This window comes from Bombina bombina, chromosome 1, assembly GCF_027579735.1.
Source record: "Bombina bombina isolate aBomBom1 chromosome 1, aBomBom1.pri, whole genome shotgun sequence".
Lineage (NCBI taxonomy): Eukaryota > Metazoa > Chordata > Amphibia > Anura > Bombinatoridae > Bombina > Bombina bombina.
Window position 1 is genome coordinate 524,656,129 of NC_069499.1, and position 24,133 is coordinate 524,680,261.

A 24,133-nucleotide genomic window follows, 5' to 3' on the forward strand; every position below is an offset into this window, starting at 1 on the left:
AAATATCTTTGGAAGGGTTATACCACCTCAAAGGTGTAAAATAAAAGGGGTGGGAGGAATCATCTATCCCAGTAAGGGAACCTATTTACATGTTCACCAGTTTGGAGCTTTTTAATAACAATGATTAGTTATGAAGTTTATTCCACCAGATAATTGTACTGCAGAGAATAGATTAATAAATGCAAACATAGGTGAGTGTTTACAGAGTTAAGAGGGATTTTTCACCTCTAGGCCAGTGATTTGGACTAACCCACACAGGTGTATTACATCAATCATTCTCCAGCAAAAAGAGGTGTTTGGTTCTGTTCATTAGTGAGGTATATAAGGCAGTGAAGGGTAACATGATTTATTATGATTTTTTATGCCTGATGAAACGGTCTGTGAACCGTGAAACGCGTTGCATGATTGGGTGATTATTGGACACCCTGTTATCCACTCTCATCAGCAATCATTGTGCTGTTGTTTTTAAACTTTTATGCTTTTTTAAATAAATTTGGATATATCTTTTATCCTTTGAGTGGATTCATTTCTACCCACCATCTGCCATTGTTCACCTATGAGAGACCAGCCCAGCACCTGAGGGAACACATTATCATACAAATATCAGGATACCTAGAGTTTGGGTGAGCTGCCACACCTCTACCAATCTGCAGCCTGCTTCTACAAGCACATTGGTGTGCTCTGGGAATATGTGAGTACCCTCCATATTAAGGAATCTGTTGTGGTTGTACCATTAAAAGTCTGCACATGTGGTGCCCGTATTTCTTGTCTCCCTTATAGCACCACCATCTTACGCCAAGAGCGCCTTCAAGTGGGTGAGCTGTCACACCTTTCTAATTCTGCAGCCCACCCCTACCAGCACATAAGTGTGCTCTCCAAATTTGTGAGTACCCATTTGGCAATAGTTCTGTGACTTGTTAATTAATAGATGATACCACACATGAGGCGCCCCTCCATTCTGTTTTATCTTATATAGTACCACCTGGACCATCCAGTGAGGAGGAGGCAACCACTACAGCAATCGTTATCCACTGAAGAACGTACAAAGGACTGTCTAATTTTTCACAATTGCAAGTGTATTTTCACTACAGTATCTAAGAATTTACTGTTTTCTGCCTTTATTGTGTATATACTCATCTATGATAGCTTAACATTGCCCCATCATATATACTTTTGTTCTAGATTATTGATTATACTGCATCTTGAGCGCCCCCTTCAGCGATTAGGTTTTTTCAGTATACTATAACAATAGTCATCACGAGAATTAACAATATAAGATTTAACTGTGCTTACATGATATACAGTTTTTGACTATTTGCTGACAATTACAGAGATCGTTTTATTTAGATTTTTTAGGCTGTGCAATTGGGGAGATGTCCCCTTTCTAATTGTTATATTTTAAAACTTTTTATTCGATAATAAATATGTAAGATTTTTACATCTGTGTGCATTTATTGTATAAGGGCTATCTGATAGGTTCTTTGGAACCTGCTATTTTTCGTTTTTTAACCCATGAATATATAATCTCAAATATTGCTATTGATATTCCAATTTTTCTTTATCATCTAACTTTTTAACTACTCGGTCTCTAAGAATCTGTATCACCTTATGCAAGGAGTTTTCACACATAAGAAATTGTAAACACTGTTAACGATACACTTATTCACATAACCTTTTTTTAGTAACATTTTTTAGTAACATTTTTATGATACCACTTAGGTAAGTTTAAATCCACCTCTAATCTTAGCACATAAAATCTAAAGAACAACACTTTTTCTCGACTATTGTTTTATGCAACAAATTAACTAATTTTCACTTCAGCAATTCTAGCACATATATACCTCAAAAATCACATTTCATTTTTTCCATTTTTTAAACATAGCCAAGCATAAATAACCTTTAAATATTAATCTAACACTAATGACCACTAAGAAAAACTAAACTTTGTTCTGATACCTTTAGCTTCTTTTAGCGCACTTACCCCACCCCCTTTACACTCAAACTACACTGAGAAGAACGAAGGATCTTATCATTCTGTAAGTGTGTGGTATCTCCTCTGTACCAGCGCTCTACTGCCACCCCACAAATCACTAACGGCTAGATTTGGAGTTTTGTCGGTAACGACCCGAAAAACTAACGCCAGCTTTTTTCTGCCCGCACCATAAAAATAACTCTGGTATTGAGAGACCACATAAAGGCTGCGTTAGGCTCCAAAAAAGGAGCGTAGAGCATTTTTAACGCAGCTTCAACTCTCGATACCAGAGTTGCTTACGGACGCGGCCAGCCTCAAAAACGTGCTCATGCACGATTCCCCCATAGGAAACAATGGGGCTGTTTTAGCTGAAAAAAAACCAAACACCTGCAAAAAAGCCGCGTTCAGCTCCTAACGCAGCCCCATTGTTTGCTATGCGGTAACCCTTCCTACGTCTGCACTTAACACTCTAATATGTACCCTGAGTCTAAACACCCCTAACCTTACACTTATTAACCCCTAATCTGCCGCCCCTGCTATCGCTGACCCCTGCATATTATTATTAACCCCTAATCTGCCGCTCCGTAAACCGCCGCTACTTACATTATCCTTATGTACCCCTAATCTGCTGCCCTAACATCGCCGACCCCTATATTATATTTATTAACCCCTAATCTGCCCCCCACAACGTCGCCTCCACCTGCCTACACTTATTAACCCCTAATCTGCTGACCGGACCTGAGCGCTACTATAATAAAGTTATTAACCCCTAATCCGCCTCACTAACCCTATAATAAATAGTATTAACCCCTAATCTGCCCTCCCTAACATCGCCGACACCTAACTTCAATTATTAACCCCTAATCTGCCGACCGGAGCTCACCGCTATTCTAATAAATGTATTAACCCCTAAAGCTAAGTCTAACCCTAACACTAACACCCCCCTAAATTAAATATAATTTAAATCTAACGAAATTAATTAACTCTTATTAAATAAATTATTTCTATTTAAAGCTAAATACTTACCTGTAAAATAAATCCTAATATAGCTACAATATAAATTATAATTATATTATAGCTATTTTAGGATTTATATTTATTTTACAGGTAACTTTGTATTTATTTTAACCAGGTACAATAGCTATTAAATAATTAAGAACTATTTAATAGCTTAAATAGTTAAAATAATTACAAATTTACCTGTAAAAGAAATCCTAACCTAAGTTACAATTAAACCTAACACTAGACTATCAATAAATTAATTAAATAAACTACCTACAATTACCTACAATTAAACCTAACACTACACTATCAATACATTAATTAAATACAATACCTACAAATAACTACAATTAAATAAGCGGGGCAGAAGAGGTCTTCCATCCGATTGAAGTCTTCATCCAAGCGGCATCCATCCGGAGCGAAGCGGCAGCATCCTGAAGACCTCCACCGCGGAACATCCATCCTGGCCGACGACTGAACGACGAATGACGGTTCCTTTAAATGACGTCATCCAAGATGGCGTCCCTCGAATTCCGATTGGCTGATAGGATTCTATCAGCCAATCGGAATTAAGGTAGGAATATTCTGATTGGCTGATGGAATCAGCCAATCAGAATCAAGTTCAATCCGATTGGCTGATCCAATCAGCCAATCAGATTGAGCTTGCATTCTATTGGCTGATCCAATCAGCCAATCGGAATTCGAGGGACGCCATCTTGGATGACGTCATTTAAAGGAACCGTCATTCGTCGTTCTTATTAAATAAATTATTTCTATTTAAAGCTAAATACTTACCTGTAAAATAAATCCTAATATAGCTACAATATAAATTATAATTATATTATAGCTATTTTAGGATTTATATTTATTTTACAGGTAACTTTGTATTTATTTTAACCAGGTACAATAGCTATTAAATAATTAAGAACTATTTAATAGCTTAAATAGTTAAAATAATTACAAATTTACCTGTAAAAGAAATCCTAACCTAAGTTACAATTAAACCTAACACTAGACTATCAATAAATTAATTAAATAAACTACCTACAATTACCTACAATTAAACCTAACACTACACTATCAATACATTAATTAAATACAATACCTACAAATAACTACAATTAAATAAGCGGGGCAGAAGAGGTCTTCCATCCGATTGAAGTCTTCATCCAAGCGGCATCCATCCGGAGCGAAGCGGCAGCATCCTGAAGACCTCCACCGCGGAACATCCATCCTGGCCGACGACTGAACGACGAATGACGGTTCCTTTAAATGACGTCATCCAAGATGGCGTCCCTCGAATTCCGATTGGCTGATAGGATTCTATCAGCCAATCGGAATTAAGGTAGGAATATTCTGATTGGCTGATGGAATCAGCCAATCAGAATCAAGTTCAATCCGATTGGCTGATCCAATCAGCCAATCAGATTGAGCTTGCATTCTATTGGCTGATCCAATCAGCCAATCGGAATTCGAGGGACGCCATCTTGGATGACGTCATTTAAAGGAACCGTCATTCGTCGTTCAGTCGTCGGCCAGGATGGATGTTCCGCGGTGGAGGTCTTCAGGATGCTGCCGCTTCGCTCCGGATGGATGCCGCTTGGATGAAGACTTCAATCGGATGGAAGACCTCTTCTGCCCCGCTTGGATGAAGACTTCAGCCGGATCATGGACCTCTTCAACCCCCCGCTTGGGCTTGGATCAGGACATCGGAAGAGCTCTTCTGGACAGATCGGTGTGATACCCGGTGAGGTGAAGACAAGGTAGGATGATCTTCAGGGGCTTAGTGTTAGGTTTATTTAAGGGGGGTTTGGGTTAGATTAGGGGTATGTGGGTGGTGGATTGTAATGTTGGGGGGCTTGGGTATTGTATGTTTTTTTTTTACAGGCAAAAGAGCTGTATTTCTTGGGGCATGCCCCGCAAAGGGCCCTGTTCAGGGCTGGTAAGGTAAAAGAGCTTTGAACTTTAGTAATTTAGAATAGGATAGGGCATTTTTTTATTTTGGGGGGCTTTGTTATTTTATTAGGGGGCTTAGAGTAGGTGTAATTAGTTTAAAATTGTTGTAATATTTTTCTTATGTTTGTAAATATTTTTTTATTTTTTGTACTTTAGCTAGTTTATTTAATTGTATTTATTTGTAGCAATTGTATTTAATTAATTTATTGATAGTGTAGTGTTAGGTTAATTGTAGATAATTGTAGGTAGTTTATTTAATTAATCTATTGATAGTCTAGTGTTAGGTTTAATTGTAACTTAGGTTAGGATTTCTTTTACAGGTAAATTTGTAATTATTTTAACTATTTTAGCTATTAAATAGTTCTTAACTATTTAATAGCTATTGTACCTGGTTAAAATAAATACAAAGTTACCTGTAAAATAAATATAAATCCTAAAATAGCTATAATATAATTATAATTTATATTGTAGCTATATTAGGATTTATTTTACAGGTAAGTATTTAGCTTTAAATAGGAATAATTTATTTAATAAGAGTTAATTAATTTCGTTAGATTTAAATTATATTTAATTTAGGGGAGTGTTAGTGTTAGACTTAGCTTTAGGGGTTAATACATTTATTAGAATAGCGGTGAGCTCCGGTCGGCAGATTAGGGGTTAATAATTGAAGTTAGGTGTCGGCGATGTTAGGGAGGGCAGATTAGGGGTTAATACTATTTATTATATGGTTAGTGAGGCGGATTAGGGGTTAATAACTTTATTATAGTAGCGCTCAGGTCCGGTCGGCAGATTAGGGGTTAATAAGTGTAGGCAGGTGGAGGCGATGTTGAGGGGGGCAGATTAGGGGTTAATAAATATAATATAGGGGTCGGCGGTGTTAGGGGCAGCAGATTAGGGGTACATAAGGATAACGTAGGTGGCGGCGCTTTGCGGTCGGCAGATTAGGGTTTAATAAGTGTAGGTAGGTGGAGGCAACGTTGTGGGGGGCAGGTTAGGGGTTAATAAATATAATACAGGGGTCGGCGGTGTTAGGGGCAGCAGATTAGGGGTACATAAGGATAACGTAGGTGGCGGTCAGCAGATTAGGGGTTAAAAAAATTATTCGAGTGTCGGCGATGTGGCGGGACCTCGGTTTCGGGGTACATAGGTAGTTTATGGGTGTTAGTGTACTTTAGAGTACAGTAGTTAAGAGCTTTATAAACCGGCGTTAGCCCAGAAAGCTCTTAACTACTGACTTTTTTCCTGCGGCTGGAGTTTTGTCGTTAGATGTCTAACGCTCACTTCAGAAACGACTGTAAATACCGGAGTTAGAAAGATCCCATTGAAAAGATAGGATACGCAATTTACGTAAGGGGATCTGCGGTATGGAAAAGTCGCGGATGAAAAGTGAGCGTTAGACCCTATTTTGAGTGACTCCAAATACCGGCGGTAGCCTAAAACCAGCGTTAGGAGCCTCTAACGCTGGTTTTCACGGCTAATGCCAATCTCCAAATCTAGGTCTAAGATTTTCCCCAGTCAATACGAAAAATTAGAATATCGTGCAAAAGTTAATTTATTTCACTAATGCAACTTAAAAGGTGAAACTAATATATGAGATAGACTCATTACATGCAAAGCAAGATAGTTCAAGCAGTGATTTGTCATAATTGTGATGATTATGGCTTACAGCTCATTAAAACCCTAATTCCACAATCTCAGAAAATTAGCATATTACATGCAATCAATAAAACAAGGATTGTACATAGAACAATATCGGACCTCTGAAAAGTATAAGCATGCATACTGTATGTACTCAGTACTTGGTATGGGCCCCTTTTGCAGCAATTACTGCCTCAATGCGGCTGTATTTTCCTTACGTGTTGGAGTACTTCGCCATTTGGCATATTTGGCTTGTTCAGCCCTTTGTTCCACATGTTCTAAATAAACAGGTAAACTACTTGGCATATATTACTTGTTGAGTCTCATTGCTGCCGGGTGCGCTGGACTTTGCTGTTTCTGTGTTTGTCTGGTGGGCGTGGATGGAGCGCTCTGTATTCCTTTGCACCGGAGCAGATGAGTGAAACTGATACGTCATCACGGATGTCAAGCAAGAGGGTGTGTACACTACGTGAAGAGCGTCACGTGATCGGACCTGACACGATGTTTGTGTCTGAGCGCTTCCCTAGCTGCGAGTGTTTGTTTCTCAATGCGGCGTGGCATGGAAGCTATCAGCCTGTGGCACTGCTGAGGTGTTATGGAAGACCAGGATGCTTCAATAGCGGCCTTCTGCTCTTCTGCATTGTCTGGTCTCATGTCTCTCAACTTTCTGTGGCAATGCCCCATAGATTCTCTATGGGGTTCAGGTCAGGCGAGTTTGCTGGCCAATCAAGCACAGTAACCCCACGGTCATTGAACCAGGTTTTGGTGCTTTTGGCAGTGTGGGCAGGTGCCAAGTCCTGCTGGAAAATGTAGTCAGCATCCTCATAGAGCTCGTCTGCGGAAGGAAGCATGAAGTGCTCTAAAATCTCCTGGTAGACGGCTGCGTTGACCCTAGACTTAATGAAGCACAGTGGACCAACACCAGCAGATGGCATGGCTCCCCAAATCAACACAGACTGTGGAAACTTCACACTGGACTTAAAGCATCTTGCAGTGTGTGCCTCTCCATTCTTCCTCCATACTCTGGGTCCTTGGTTTCCAAATGAGATGCAAAATTTGCTCTCATGTGAAAAGAGGACTTTGGACCACTGAGCAACAGACCAGGTCTGTTTTTCTTTAGCCCAGGTAAGACACTTCTGACGTTGTTTGTTGTTCAGGAGTGGCTTGACAAGAGGAATACAACATTTGAAGCCCATGTCCAGGATCTGTCTGTGTGTGGTGGCTCTTGATGCACTGACTCCAGCTTTAGTCCACTCCTTGTGAAAGTCCCCAACACTTTTGAATGGCCTTTTCCTAACAATCCTCTCCAGGCTGCGGTCATCCCTGCTGCTTGTGCACCTTTTTCTTCCATACTTTTCCCTTCCACATAACTTTCTTTTAATGTGCTTTGATACAGCACTTTGGGAACATACAATGTCTTTTGCAATTACTTTTTGAGGCTTTCCCTCATTATGGAGGGTGTCAATGATGGCTTTCTGCACAACTGTCAGGTCAGCAGTCTTTCCCATGATTGTGATTCCTACTGAACCAGACTGAGAGACTATTTAAAGGCTCAGGAACCCTTTGCAGGTGTTATGGCTTAATTAGCTGATTAGGGACACTTTGAGCCTAGAATATTGCACCTTTTCACAATATTCTAATTTTCTGAGATTGTCTATTTGGGGTTTTCATGAGCTGTAAGCCATAATCATCACAATTATGACAAATCATGGCTTGAACTATTTTGTTTTGCATGTAATGAGTCTATCTCATATATTAGTTTCACCTTTAAGGTTGCATTAGTGAAATAAATTACATTTTGCATGATATTCTAATTTTTCGAGTTTCACCTGTAAGTGTAATTTGTTGTGGAAGCATGTAGATGCAACAAAAAACAGCCACAAAGTGGTTGGACCCACAAACTTGCAGAGCAGTGCTGCTAAGTGCAGCACAAAAAATGTTCTATCATCTGTTGCATCACTCTCTACAGGGTTTCATACTGCTTCTGGAAGCATAGTGCCTACTGTAGAAAGATAATTGTTTGGGGCAGTTTTTCAGGGTTTGGGCCCTTTAATTCCAGTGAAGGGTCATCTTAATGCTATAGTAAACAAACATACTTTAGACATTTGGTTGCTTCTAACTTTGTGGCAACAGTTTGGGGAAGGCCCTTTACTGTTTCATCATTACTGCACCCTTGTGCACAAAGCAAGGTCCATGAAGACATGGTTAAACTGCCTCTGGAAGCATAGTGCCTACTGTAGAATTCGGTGGAGGATGGATAATAGTTTGGGGCTGTTTTTCAGGGTTTGGGTATTTTAGTTCCATTGAAGGGTCAAATACATTTTAGACAGTTGGTTGCTTCTAAGGCTTCCTTTGCTGTTTCAGCATTACTGTGCCCTTGTGCACAAAGCAAGGTCAATAAAAACATGGTTTAACGAGTTTGATGAGGAAAAACTAAAGTATTCTGCACAAAGCCCTGACCTCAAACCTACTAAACAACTTTGGGATGAATTAGAACATTTTAAACCAGACCTTCATGTTCAACATCAGTTCCTGGCCTAACAAATGCTTTTTTTGGCTGAATGGGTACAAATTCCCACAGACAAACATCAAAATCTTGTGGAAAGCCTCCCTAGCAAAGTGGTGTCTGTAATAGCCGCAAAAAGGGATCAACTCCATATTAATGCCCCTGGTATTGAAATAGGATCTCCAACAAGCTCATATAGGTAATTTGGGTATTGAGTGGGCAGAATAGTTCCCATTATACTAATAGATCCATAAGCCATCCTCTCTAACACTACTATACTCCTCTCCCTATGGACAGCTATTGAGCAGTTATTATGGAGGGCATTTGCTGATCTCTGAAAGCCCTCATGGAAGACTTTGAGCAACAGTTTTGTAAGATCTGGATGATCTTATTTTGTCCTATAAAAAGGTTGATCTTAAGAATAATCCATCATCACCTGTTATGGAGGGGTCTGATGTTACAGCAGATTTGGAGATAGCCACGCAGCCTGACACAAATCATTGCCCACCATTTTTGATGGGGAAACCACAGACCAACAAAATATTTGAATAAGGGGAGAATGGTGCACACTCAAAATACTGAAACAATATAATTATAATTGATGTTCTTAAAAATTCAAAAAAATATTTGAATATATATATATATATATATTTATATTTAACAGGAACTAAAAGAATTGTAAAAATAAATATTTATATATTTATTTATGATAAATGAAAATAATTATCATAAAATATCAAAAAGTGTCACCTACACAAATGTACATGGAACAATATGTTATGGGTGTCACAGCAGGACTTGATCAATTCTAATCAGAACAATTTGAATATACACACCAAAAAAACATATATACATATATACAGTTAGTGCAAAAACATATATGTAGCATAAAACAAAGTAAACTCTTTTAGAGATACTACAAAATACACAGTCTAATCCAATAGAGACCCAAATGGGGGTACGTGCAAGTGAAATAGAAAGTCCCACAATTAAAAACACACTCCAGTATGTGAAGGGGCTCCACACAGGCCCTTATGGTAATTTACTCACAGGAGGTGCCCTCAATCCGTATGAGGTAAGGGTGAAGCATAGGGTTCAGACAGTGCTGGCGTATGTGAAGACTTTGCTGTGTTCTTCCGGTCAGAGCCACATTTTGGTCTCGAGCAGCATGTAAAAATTATAAAATCCAACAACAGTGCAATATCGTTTTCACGCACACTTTATTCCGCTAAATGTACAAGTTTAAACAGTAGTAAAAATTTTACTCACAAAGGGAACCTCAATGGAATGAGGTAAGAAAGCGGGCTCAAATGAAATCAAACCACAGAGGTAATAGGAATAGCAATTTCCATGGAAGACGTAGATAGATATTGCTCAAATGTACACATAGGAAATATGTAGCATGGTTTAGTAAATGATAAAAAAATATCAAAAAATACCCAAAACTTCCTTTTACAAGCTATTTAGTTTATCCTTGAGCACAATTTTTTCCTGTTTGATAAGCGGCATGGCTATGGGCACAAAATTTGCCCCTAGTTTTGCCCAGCTCTCTATGGGGTTTTGGGAAAATAATTACATTTGGAATCACAACCCCTTCCTATCAGATATAGTCTTATGGGGCCGCTATATCGATGATATAGTGATGATATGGAAAGGGACAGATGAAAATCTTTCAGAGTTTATTAAGTTCGTAAATATGAATTATCTTAACCTAAAGTTTACACATAAGGCCAGAAAAAAAGAGATTGAATTTTTGGATATAGTACTATCAAATTAGGGGGGTCAGATAACCACTAGGCTTTATAAGAAAGAAACAGACAGGAATGCATACTTACATGCCAGTAGTTGCCACCATCCGAATTGGATAAAAAATATCCCGTACGGACAATTCCAACGTATTAGAAGGAATTGCACTAGGATGGAGGACTTTGAGCTTGAATCAGAGAGCATAAAGAAAAGGTTAATCAGTAAAGGTTGTAGAAAGAATAACATTGAGAAAGCATATCTAAAGGCAAAGAACACCCAGAGGGTTGATTTACTCAAAGTAAAATCATCCAAGAAGAAGAACAAGTTACATGAGGGTGTTAAGTTTGTAACAACCTACAATGAGGGTGCAAAAGAAATACAAGCAGTGATAAAGAAACACTGGCATGTTTTAGAGAAGTATGAACTATTAAAAGATGTTTTGTTAAAAAGGTCCTCAAATAATTTTTAGGAAAAATAAAAACTTCAAAAATATTTTAGCGCCAAGCCAATTAAATGAAGGGTCTAAAACTGAAGTTAATTGGCTACACTCCCAGTCGATCGGGTATTTTAAGTGCAATAGGGCCAGTTGTGTAGCTTGTGAGCACCACTTCAATAAAAAAAACAACCAAACAAGTAGTATCAACTAGTAATAAGTCAGTATGTGATATTGAGACTCTTTGCAACTGCAAATCTACAGTTGCGGTTTATCTTCTGCAATGTACTTGCGGTTTGCAATATATAGGACACCCCACCCTGCCCCTTTAAGGTTAGACTCATATAAGTAGCCACACATAATGTCCCGGTGCATTTTACCAACTTTCATAATAAGGATCCACAAGGATTAAAGGGAACTATTCTAGAAATAGTAAAACAAAACAAGAGGGGAGGAAGTAGAATTTCAGATCTTCGTAAAAGGGAGACCTTTTGGATCCACAAAATAGGTACTTTAGTGCCATTAGGGCTCAATAAGGATATTGACTTAGCGGCTTTTTTGCTTTGAGAGGAGTATTTTTATAAGTATTTTTAAACTTATTAATTATTTAAGTTTTTAATCTTTTTTAATGGTTTAATCTTTTAACCTTTTTACATTTTCCTCAAGTCATTAAACTCTTGTTATCAATAGTAGGTACATTCAAAAAAGATATTGGCACCTGGTTTTTAATGTGCTTTTAACAGGGGGATTGAGTATTCCCCCCTTTCTTATATGTTGTCCTGATACAAATATATATATTTCAGAAAATATATACATGTATAAGTGTGCATTCAAGAGCACACATAGGTCTATGTATATCCAATCTCTCATTCATGTAAATAAGAGTTTAGGTAAGAAGATGTTTATATCTAGCATACTACATGTATAGGAATGTATTGAATTAATAGTTTGTGTGTTCACATTGATAAGGGTGGTCTGAGGGGATTCTTTGTTTAATCCTTTTGCACTTTTAATTTAAACTAAATTTTACAATAAGTAAATTAAAAAACATTATATTAACTAGCGTATATAATGTTTATAATTCATTTTTACGATATTACACTTTTGCTTAGCATTAAGTGCAGTATACAAGGTAGTTTCACCTGTTTTCTATAACGTGTATAGTTCTTTATTCTGTGATCACGTACTAATTGTATCTGACATACGGATCCATTTATTGGAACTTAGCCTCCTATGTCCTGTCAAATTGCTTGACGCCGTAGCCCTTAGCCAATCAAATTCAGAGCCGGTTTAGTGGGCGTGACAGCACCTTCTTAGAAGTTTTTATATAGCAGTTAATTTTCTTAAAACACTTTAGCCTCTGACAAAGAAGGTATTATTGTGGAAACCTTTGAAACGTGTCAGGCATTTAAGTGCACTTGGGATTATCTAACCGCAGATCACCGTTCTATATCATATTCCTATTACCTCTGTGGTTTGATTTCATTTGAGCCCGCTTTGTTACCTCATTCCATTGAGGTTCCCTTTGTGAGTAAAATTTTTTACTACTGTTTAAACTTATACATTTAGCAGAATAAAGTGTGTGTGAAATTGATATTGCACTATTGTTGGATTTTATATTTTTTACATGCTGCTCGAGACCAAAATGGGGCTCTGACCGGAAGAACACAGCAAAGTCTTCACATACGCCAGCACTGTCTGGAACCTATGCTCCACCCTTACCTCATACGGATTGAGGGCAACTCCTGTGAGTAAATTACCATAAGGGCCTGTGTGGATCTCCTTCACATACCGGAGTTTGTTTTTAATTGTGGGACTTTCTATTTCACTTGCACGTACCCCCATTTGGGTCTCTATTGGATTAGACTGTGTATTTTGTAGTATCTCTAAAAGAGTTTGCTTTGTTTTATGCTACATATATGTTTTTTGCACTAACTGTATATATGTATATATTTTTTTTTGGTGATTATATTCAAATTGTTCTGATTAGAATTGATCAGGTCCTGCTGTGACACCCATAACATATTGTTCCATGTATATTTGTGTAGGTGACATATTTTGATATTTTATGATATTTTATGATAATTATTTTCATTTATACACATTTTCTAATTTACATTCTTTCCCTTTAGGAACCCTCATTTTTGTTTCTTGTTTCTATTATTAGCGCTGTCCTCATTACCCCCATATCCTCTCTGTTCAATTTGTGTTTTTTATTTGGAAAAGGATATTCGGCCTTGGGGCAGACTGTGGTTTGCTGCTTTTAATTGAGACAAAGTTCTCCTTGAGGCTATCTGTTCATTTTTTTATCTATTTATATTTATTTTATTTAACTATAGGAGCAAGATACTAATATTGTGGCCATAGTATTACATATTGTTTTTTTCTTTGTTATTAAGTAATTTATTTAGGTTTTCAGTGATATATTCTACCTTGCATAAATATATATATATATATATATATGTATAATGTAAAATATATATCTATACATAAATACTGATATATAGGAATTTCAATTTAAAAATACAAAGAACATTTTCGTCTACATATAAAAAAATTGGAAATGTTAAATATTTACAGTAAATACATAGTAAAACACATTATTAAATATAATTATTAAATTAATAATTAGACACACACATATATACACATTTTTTATAGCCCTTTACATTTAATCACTGTATGATATACCATATAGATTTTAACCTTTTTGTAATATTTATATGAATACATTTTACCAGATAGGCCTCTAGTTATCAAGCCGTCAACAGCAAATACGCTGGAATTCCGCAGCGTATTTGTGGTGAGGCTGATTCGCCATAGTTAGCAAAGGCTAGAGACCCGTAAAAGTAGAATATAGTGACGTAAGCTACGATCCACCGGTCTCAGTCTGACAAAGATCGATTCTTACGTCACTACAGATGTGCCGAATGCAAGTTCGGCACAATCTGACTACTTTTGCTAGTTATCAAATAACTAGCAGGTACGCTCTGCATTATTCCGGCCCAGCGTACCATAGGAATCAATGGGAGTCTGACAGCATCGAAAGCTCTGGTTCGCTGCTGCCCGATATCCCATTGATTTCTATGGGAGATGTCTGCACCTAACACCCTAACATGTACCCTGAGTCTAAACACCCCTAATCTGCCCCCCCTACACTGCCGCCACCTATATAATAGTTATTAACCTCTAAACCACCGCTCCCGGGCCTCGCCGCCACCTACATTATACCTATTAACCCCTAATCTGCCGCCCCCTATACCGCCGCCACCTACATAAAGTTATTAACCCCTACCCTGCGGATCCCGGACCCCGCCGCAACTAAATTAAATGTTTAACCCCTAAACCGCCGCTCTCGGACCCCGCCGCAACTAAATTAAATGTTTAACCCCTAAACCGCCGCTCCCGGACCCCACCGCCACCTATATTAAACTTATTAACCCCTAAACCTAAGTCTAACACTAACACTTACACCCCCCTAACTTAAATATTATTTAAATAAATTTAAATACATATTACAATTATTAACTAAATTATTCCTATTTAAAACTAAATACTTACCTGTAAAATAAACCCTAAAATAGCTACAATATAACTAATAATTATATTGTAGCTATTTTAGGATTTATTTTTATTTTACAGGCAACTTTGTATTTATTTTAACTAGGTACAATAGCTATTAAATAGTTATTAACTATTTAATAGCTACCTAGTTAAAATAACTACAAAATTACCTGTAAAATAAAACCTAACCTAAGTTACAAATACACCTAACACTACACTATCATTAAATTAATTAAAAAAATTAACTACAATTACCTAAAATTAAATACAATTAAATAAACTAAACTATAGTACAAAAAAAACAAACACTAAATTACAGAAAATAAAAAAAATTACAAGAACTTTAAACTAATTACACCTAATCTAAGCCCCCTAATAAAATAAAAAAGCCCCCCAAAATAATAAAATGCCCTACCCTATACTAAATTACAAAGTTATCAGCTCTTTTACCTGTAAAAAAAAATACAACCCCCCCAACATTACAACCCACCACCCACACACCCCTACTCTAAAACCCACCCAAACCCCCCTTAAAAAAAACTAACACTAACCCCCTGAAGATCACCCTACCTTGAGCCGTGTTCACCCAGCCGGCCGAATTCTTCATCCAAGCGGGGCAGAAGAGGTCCTCCATCCGGCCGAAGTCTTCATCCAAGCAGCGTCTTCTATCTTCAATCATCCAGAGTGGAGCGGAGCCATCTTCCATCCAGCCGACGCTGAGCCATCTTCTTCTAATGATGTCCTAACACCGAATGCCTGGTCCTTTAAATGACGTCATCCAAGATGGTGTCCATTGAATTCAGATTGGCTGATAGGATTCTATCAGCCAATCGGAATTAAGGTAGGAAAAATCTGATTGGTTGATTTAATCAGCCAATTGGATTGAAGTTCAATCCGTTTGGCTGATTGGATCAGCCAATAGAATGCAAGGTCAATTCTATTGGCTGATCCAATCAGCCAATCTGAATTTTTCTACCTTAATTCTGATTGGCTGATAGAATCCTATCAGCCAATCGGAATTCGAGGGACGCCATCTTGGATGACTTCATTTAAAGGACCAGGCATTCGGTGTTACTATGTCGTTGGAAGAAGATGGCTCCACGCCGGCTGGATGGAAGATGGCTCTGCTCCAGATGATTGAAGATAGAAGCCACCGCTTGGATGAAGACTTCGGCCGGATGGAGGACCTCTTCTACCCCGCATGGATGAAGAATTCGACCCGGCTGAGTGAACACTGCTCAAGGTAGGGTGATCTTCAGGGGGTTAGTGTTAGGTTTTTTTAAAGGGGGTTTGGGTGGGTTTTAGAGTAGGGGTGTGTGGGTGATGGGTTGTAATGTTGGGGGGGTTGTATTTTTTTTTTTCCAGGTAAAAGAGCTGATTACTTTGGGGCAATGCCCCGCAAAAAGCCCTTTTAAGGGCTGGTAAAAGAGCTGATTACTTTGTAATTTAGTTAAGGTAGGGCATTTTATTATTTTGGGAGGCTTTTTTATTTTATTAGAGGGCTTAGATTAGGTGTAATTAGTTTAAAGTTCTTGTAATTTTTTTTTTATTTTCTGTAATTTAGTGTTTGGTTTTTTTTGTACTATAGTTTAGTTTATTTAATTGTATTTAATTTTAGGTAATTGTAGTTAATTTTTTAAATTAATTTAATGATAGTGTAGTGTTAGGTGTATTTGTAACTTAGGTTAGGTTTTATTTTACAGGTAATTTTGTAGTTATTTTAACTAGGTAGCTATTAAATAGTTATTAACTATTTAATAGCTATTGTACCTAGTTAAAATACATACAAAGTTGTCTGTAAAATAAAAATAAATCCTAAAATAGCTACAATGTAACTATTAGTTATATTGTAGCTATTTTAGGGTTTATTTTACAGTAGGTATTTAGTTTTAAACAGGAATAATTTAGTTAATAATTGTAATATGTATTTTGATTTCTTTAAATAATATTTAAGTTAGGGGGGTGTTAGTGTTAGACTTAGGTTTAGGGGTTAATAAGTTTAATATAGGAGGTGGCGGGGTCCAGGAGCAGCAGTTTAGGGGTTAAACATTTAATTTAGTTGCAGCGGGGTCTGGGAGCGGCGGGTTAGGGGTTAAACATTTAATTTTGTTGCAGCGGGGTCCAGGAGCGGTGGTTTAGGGGTTAAACAATTTATTTAGTTGCGGCGGGGTCGGGGTTAAGCAGGATAGGGGTTAATAACTTTAATATAGGATAGAAGATGCTGTCTGGATGAAGACTTCTTGCCGCATGGATGAGGACTCTCCCAGCTGGATGAAGATGGAAGAGGCCGCCCGGATGAAGACTTCTTGCCACATGGATGGGTCCCTCAAGTGGGACTTCAATAACTGTAAATGGATCGTCGGGGTTTAGTGTTATGTTTATTTGAGGATTTTTGGGTGGGTTTTATTTTTAGATTAGGGTCTGGGCAGGTAAAAGAGCTAAATGCCCTAATAAGAGCAATGCACATAAAAATGCCCTTTTCAGGACAATGGTGAGCTTAGGTTATTGGGGGGGGGTTGGTTGGTTGGTTGGGTGGTGGGTTTTACTGTTGAGGGGTGTTTGTATTTTTTTTACAGGTAAAAGAGCTGATTTCTTTGAGGCAATGCCCTGCAAAAGGCCCTTTCAAGGGCCATTGGTAGTTTATTGTAGGCTAGGGATTTTTTTGTGGGGGGCTTTTTTATTTTGATAGGACTATTAGATTATGTGTAATTCTTTTTTATTTTTGATAATTTGTTTCTTAATTTTTGAAATTTAGTGGGGGAGTTTTATGTAATTTAGTTATTTTTATTTTTAGTAATTTTAGTGTTTAGTTTTTTTTTGTAATGTTAGGTTTTGGTGTAAGGCAGGATAGGTTTTATTTCACAGGTAATTTTGTATTTATTTTAACTAGGTAGTTATTAAATAGTTAATAACTATTTACTAACTAGTCTACCTAGTTACAATAAATACAAACTTACCTGTGAAATAAAAATAAAACCTAAGCTAGCTACAATATAACTATTAGTTAAATTGTAGCTAGCTTAGGTTTTATTTTACAGGTAAGTATTTAGTTTTAAATGAATTATTTAGTTAATAACTGTAGCTTAGCTTTATTTTAATTATGTTATAGTTAGGGGGTGTTAGGCATTAATGGATTTATTTAGTGGTAGTGATGCAGGAGGCCAGAGGTTTAGGGGTGTCATGACCCAGCCTGGAATTGAACCTTGGAACTGTTTCTATTTCTGCTGCTGTTCTTTCCCAGCCTGTTGTGTTGCCTCTCTGCCACCAGATGGCTTGATCACAGGCTAAGAATATTGGGTTTTTCTGTTTGCTGCAACTTTGGCTCTCTGGCTTCACCTGCTTACCAGCTGAAACAAATCAGATAATCAGCAGCCTGCTATATCTGGGAGGTTTGCTGGCAGTTCTGGGCCTTGACATTGAGTGTTATACTCTGAAAGACCCTCTGGTCCTGTTTCCTGAGTGAAATACAGATTTGTTGGATTTCCTGGTTCCTGATTTCTGCTTCATTTCCTGACTACTCTTCTGGATATTCCCTTGGCACTGTGTTTCGTTTTTGGATTGATTTCCTGGCAATTGATCTTGCCTAATTCTCTATTTCCTAAAGACTGACTCAGGTACTTTTGCATGCTTGTTACCTGATACTATAGATTTCCAGTTTACAGTCTATGCAAGTATCCTGTCTGTTATTACAAGGAAAAATGTGTAGAGAAAAATGGATATGACAGAGCACTCAAATATTACTAATAGTAAATAGTTCTATATGATGAGTTTGCAGGATTGGGTATGATATATAAAACGTAACTTTGTTGAAATAAAAATATATTGTGACAAACATTCACACAATCAGGTGTATATAAAAACATTTAAAATAAATGATAAATGCTGAGATACCGGATAGTAACCATCTACAGTGTGTTAAGTGGGTGGGTCTGGCAAGGAAGCACCATAAATCATAATCTTATTGGACTATGAAACAGAAGTCATGTCTGAGTTAGATAAAGAAATCACTGAATATAATATAAAGTTACAAAAATTTGAAACACTGGATAAGTTTAAACAATCATACAAAGAGACCACCTAATAGTCTACCACCATCTAAGACTACACATCAGTCAGATTTTGAGTCCTCGGCGGTAGAGGACAGTGATTCTGAGAGTAATATCAACAGACCAAGTACAAGTAGTTTTTTAGGGAGGGATACAAGCCACCTAGACAAAGATATGAGAGACCAACAAGAAGGGGGAAAAGAAAACAGAACCCTACAAGATCGAGCGAGGTGGGGGTACAGATCCGACAGTGGGTACAGGAGAAGGGAGGACTGGGGGAAGCGCCCAAAATGGTAAATGACAAATTGCAAGTTATAAACCTTACACAAAAGGTAATTACAGAAACACAAAATCATGTTCTATCCAGAGGCCTGTCATTCTCACCCTCCCCTCCATTGAATAAATATGACTTAGTAAAGGATTTACATCTTTACTGCAGGAAATTGATATTAAAGAAAATGTATAGTACCCATGAGGACAGTACAACTACTGATCTCCAAACGCTAGTCACTTTGATTGAACTACTAAACGAAAGTTAAGAACCGGGAATAGGTATAAATGATAAGTTTCTTGATAAACAGATCAGACTCAAATCCAATTACATGCCACCGACCTCTAAGGTACCACAAATGGAGGTCTTTCTGAGAATGGTCATACATGACTTCCTCGAATTACCTGATACAAAAGTAAGAAATATCACAAAGAAAGAAGAGGAAGCACTAAAAGAAATCAGTTCGTGGGATGATGTGATCATCAAACCATCGGACAAGGGAGGAAATATTGTGATTTGGGAGAAGGATAAATATATTGTTGAAGCAAATAGACAATTGAAAGATTGTAAATGCTATAAACATTTATTTTCAAATCCCACGTCTAAATTTCTGACTGACTATCTTAAACTGATTAATGAGGCCAAGGCAGATAATCTAATCAGTGCTAAGGAATGGTCGTTCTTACAGGTTAAGAACCCAAGGATTGCCACTATCTACTTTTTGCCCAAAATTCACAAAAATAAAGACACACCGCCAGGGAGACCTATTGTCTCCAGCATAAATAGTCTATGTGAACAAGGGAGCAAATTTCTGGATTTATACTTGAGAGAGATAGTATGGGCTCTGCCATCCTATACTCAGGACACTATGGATGTCCTAAGCAAAGTAAATGACTTAATACTAGACAAAGATTCCTTTCTTGTCACCTGCGACGTAGAATCGCTCTATACTTCAATTAAACATGAATATGGACTAAGAGCTGTTGAATTCTTCCTAAGCACGCAATCTAATGACAGATCTGAGAGAAATAAGTTTGTGATTAGATTATTGCAATTTGTACTGACACATAACTACTTTGTTTTTAATGACAATTTTTACTTACAAATTCAGGGCACCACCATGGGGTCATCATGCACCCCTACATATGCTAATATCTACCTAGGGTCGTGGGAGAGTGAATTTGTTTTTATTGAGAATATGTCAAAATGTACTGAACATATTAACATGTGGTGCCGGTACATAGACGATCTCTTCATAATATGGACAGGCAGTGTAGAGATATTTAAAGAATTCATTGCGATCCTGAATCATAACGATATCAACTTGAAACTGACATACTGTCTGAATAGGAACAAAGTGGAATTTTTGGATATTACTATCTACAGGGATGAGAACGACCATATTAAAACTTACATGTTTAGGAAGGAAACTGCAACCAACTCAATACTACAGTATGATAGTTGCCATACCAGAGGAACAAAGAATGCAATCCCCACGGGGGAATTCCTCAGGATAAAGAGAAACTGTACGGACTTTAAAGTGTTTAATGAGAGAGCCAGAAAACTAAAGACACGACTCAAAAACAGAGGATACAGTCGCAGGATAATACGTAAAGCTTATCAGAGAGCAAAGAGGACACCCAGGGAATCATTACTAATCCCTAAAAAGAAAGTACAAACTGCTGAAAAAGAAGTCAGATTTGTGACTACATATAATAATAACCATAACAAAATCACAAATATTCTAAATAAACACAGTGGAATTCTCAAATCTGACAAAGATTTATCACCATTTGTGGGTGAGAGAATAAAGACAAGTTGGAGAAGAGCTCCGACAATAGGTAACATGTTGGTTAAGAGCCATTTTACCAAGAGAAGAACAAACAAATACATATGTGGAACATATGCATGCGGTACATGCAGTTTTTGTCAATATATCTCAAATGAGAGAGAATATGTGACTCGAACAGGAAGCAAGAAAAGGATGCTTGGTTTTGCCAATTGCAAAACCAAAAATGTGGTATATTGTCTATTATGTAAATGTGGCAAAAGATACATCGGAATAACCACACGAGAGCTACGTACACGACTGGGTGAACATATGATTAGTATAAAGAACTGTCTGAAAGATCAAGAGAAAGGCAAGAATCTCACCCCTGTTGCCAAGCATTACCTAAAGAATCATGGCACTAAACCCGAACTTAAAGCATCAGTACTGCAAGTAATAAAACCCGGTATTAGAGCAGGAAATGTGGAAAGCATGCTACTCCAAGCTGAGTGCCGCTGGATATTCTGGTTGGACACTCTAGCACCGTTAGGTCTCAATGAACAAGCTGGATATAATTCTTTCTTGTGAAATTGATAATCAGAATATTTGCTGGAATATTATTATGACCAATAACAAGGGTTAGTCAGTTGAAATCTGTAGAAATATAACAACATATGTTACAACCAATTGCTATCTGCTTGATAATTTGTCTAACACTAGGAATATAAATCATCATGGATTCAATAACACTAAGACACACACATTAATTACAATAGAACAAATTAAGACACAAAGACATAAATGCAACTATGTGTTTACTATATTAATAGATGATAGAGCATCAAATAAGATTTAAATATGTGCTTATTCTATTTAATATGGTTTTCGTGATACTCACTGCTCCAAAGAGACAGTTTAAGGTGTACAAATTAACATAATCATTAAGAATTAATTCTCTTGTGTCATGAGATTTTTAATTGTGTTTGGCACTGAGATGGTTAATGTAGGTATATCTGTGGCTAAATACACTACTCCACAATTGATATGTATAGAAACATGGAGTTACTTATGATCTGTAACCCATACAACACACTGCATATATTGTAGATATTATATGGTACCAAGATATGAACTTAACGTGGTCCGAATGAGAAATAAGCATGTATGTTACAATAATTTTTTATTCATACAATGTGGAGTTTTAAATAATTCTGTATTTAGGAGTATTTTCCTTATAGTGTCTTTTTGCTCTTAATGGAATAATCCTATTAGCAATGTGTGTTATCTTAATGAAAACCCTAATAACTGTGTATGACAGATAAATAGACATATAGTACTACAACTTAACCAAATTCTAAAATCCCTTCCAGATGCATTGAATTCACTTTTCCTAGATTTCACTGCAGGATTCCAGACTTTACAGGATAGCCTGAAAGACTTTATCAATAAAAAAAATTCTGGGTTAGGTAATCCTACTCCTTTGTCCACTACCCCAAAGGCTGTATCCTTATCAATCCAAATGAGGATATCAACCCCTCTTACCACTCATGAAATGGCCAGAAGGAAAACTAATGGCTTATGTTTCTATTGTGGAGCTACTGGGCATGTAATATTCTTTTGTCCAGTGAGACCCCCTAAGAAGTCTGTTCCGCGGTCTCCACCTCTAAATCCTGATTCATCAAATGGATGGGCTGCAGAGAGGAAGTCAAACTTTAATCCCACTTCGGATTCCTCTGGAAATGAGCTCTGCATGGGTTCTATTTTACTTCCCCAATTTGATCAGCCTAGGACTGCACCTTCCAAAGACTCTGATTCCTGTGGAGTACTAACATGTCATCCACAGAATCCTAGTACTACGAATCACAAGATTTGCCTACCAAATGCAGCTACATTCTCATCTTTGTGCATTTCAGAAGAAATGTCTAACTATTCAACCATTGAAGATGATACTGATTCTGACACTGAAGGGACAGTGCTTCAAACTGCTGTTCGGTCAAAATGTCCTTTACCTCCTCTTCCTCAGACCCACCTCTTCAGAACCTACAAGCCTAGAACTGCACAGAAACCAGAGATCAGTCCTGTCTGGGCCCTCTATACTAATTCCAGTCCGCAGAATTCTCTTCTGGAGAGCCCTTCAAAAAAGATAATAACCTCTGATTGTACTTATGCTTTTGATGGCATGCTAGTACGCATTAAACATCTGGAGCTATACGAGAATGCAAAGTCCACCCAGAGGTCGTCCTTGAGGAGGGGGTACTGTCATGACCCAGCCTGGAATTGAACCTGAGACCTGTTTCTATTTCTGCTGCTGTTCTTTCCCAGCCTGTTGTGTTACCTCTCTGCCACCAGATGGCTTGATCACAGGCTAAGCATATTGGGTTTTTCTGTTTGCTGCAACTTTGGCTCTCTGGCTTCACCTGCTTACCAGCTGAAACAAATCAGATAATCAGCAGCCTGCTATATCTGGGAGGTTTGCTGGCAGTCCTGGGCTTTGAAATTGAGTGTTATACTCTGAAAGACCCTCTGGTCCTTTTTCCTGAGTAAAATACAGATTTGTTGGATTTCCTGGTTCCTGATTTCTGCTTCATTTCCTGACTACTCTTCTGGATATTCCCTTGGCACTGTGTTTCGTTTTTGGACTGATTTTCTGGCAATTGATCTTGCCTAATTCTCTATTTCCTAAAGACTGACTCAGGTACTTTTGCTTGCTTGTTACCTGAGACTATAGAGTTCCAGTTTGCAGTATATGCAAGTATCCTGTCTGTTATTACAAAGCCCTGCATTCCTGCCTGTTATAAAACAGTTCCAGTCTACAGCATATGCAAATATCCTGCCTGATATACAAAGCACTGCATTCCTGCCTGTTATTACACAGTTCCAGTCTACAGCATATGCAAGTATCCTGCCTGTTATACAAAGCACTGCATTCCTGTCTGTTATTACACAGTTCCAGTCTACAGCATATGCTAGTATATTGCCTGTTATTACAAAGCTCTGCATTCCAGCCTGTTATTACACAGTTCCAATCTACAGCATATGCAAGTATCCTGCCTGTCATTACAAAGATCTGTATTCCTGCCTAATTCTACAGCCTATAGACATTGTCTTATCTAATTGCATATCTCTGCATTGCTAATTATCCTATAAATAAAACCATCACCTTTTATTTCCTAAAACCTTGTACCTGTTTAATTATGCCAAAAAGGAAAGACAAAACACAACTTTAACCCC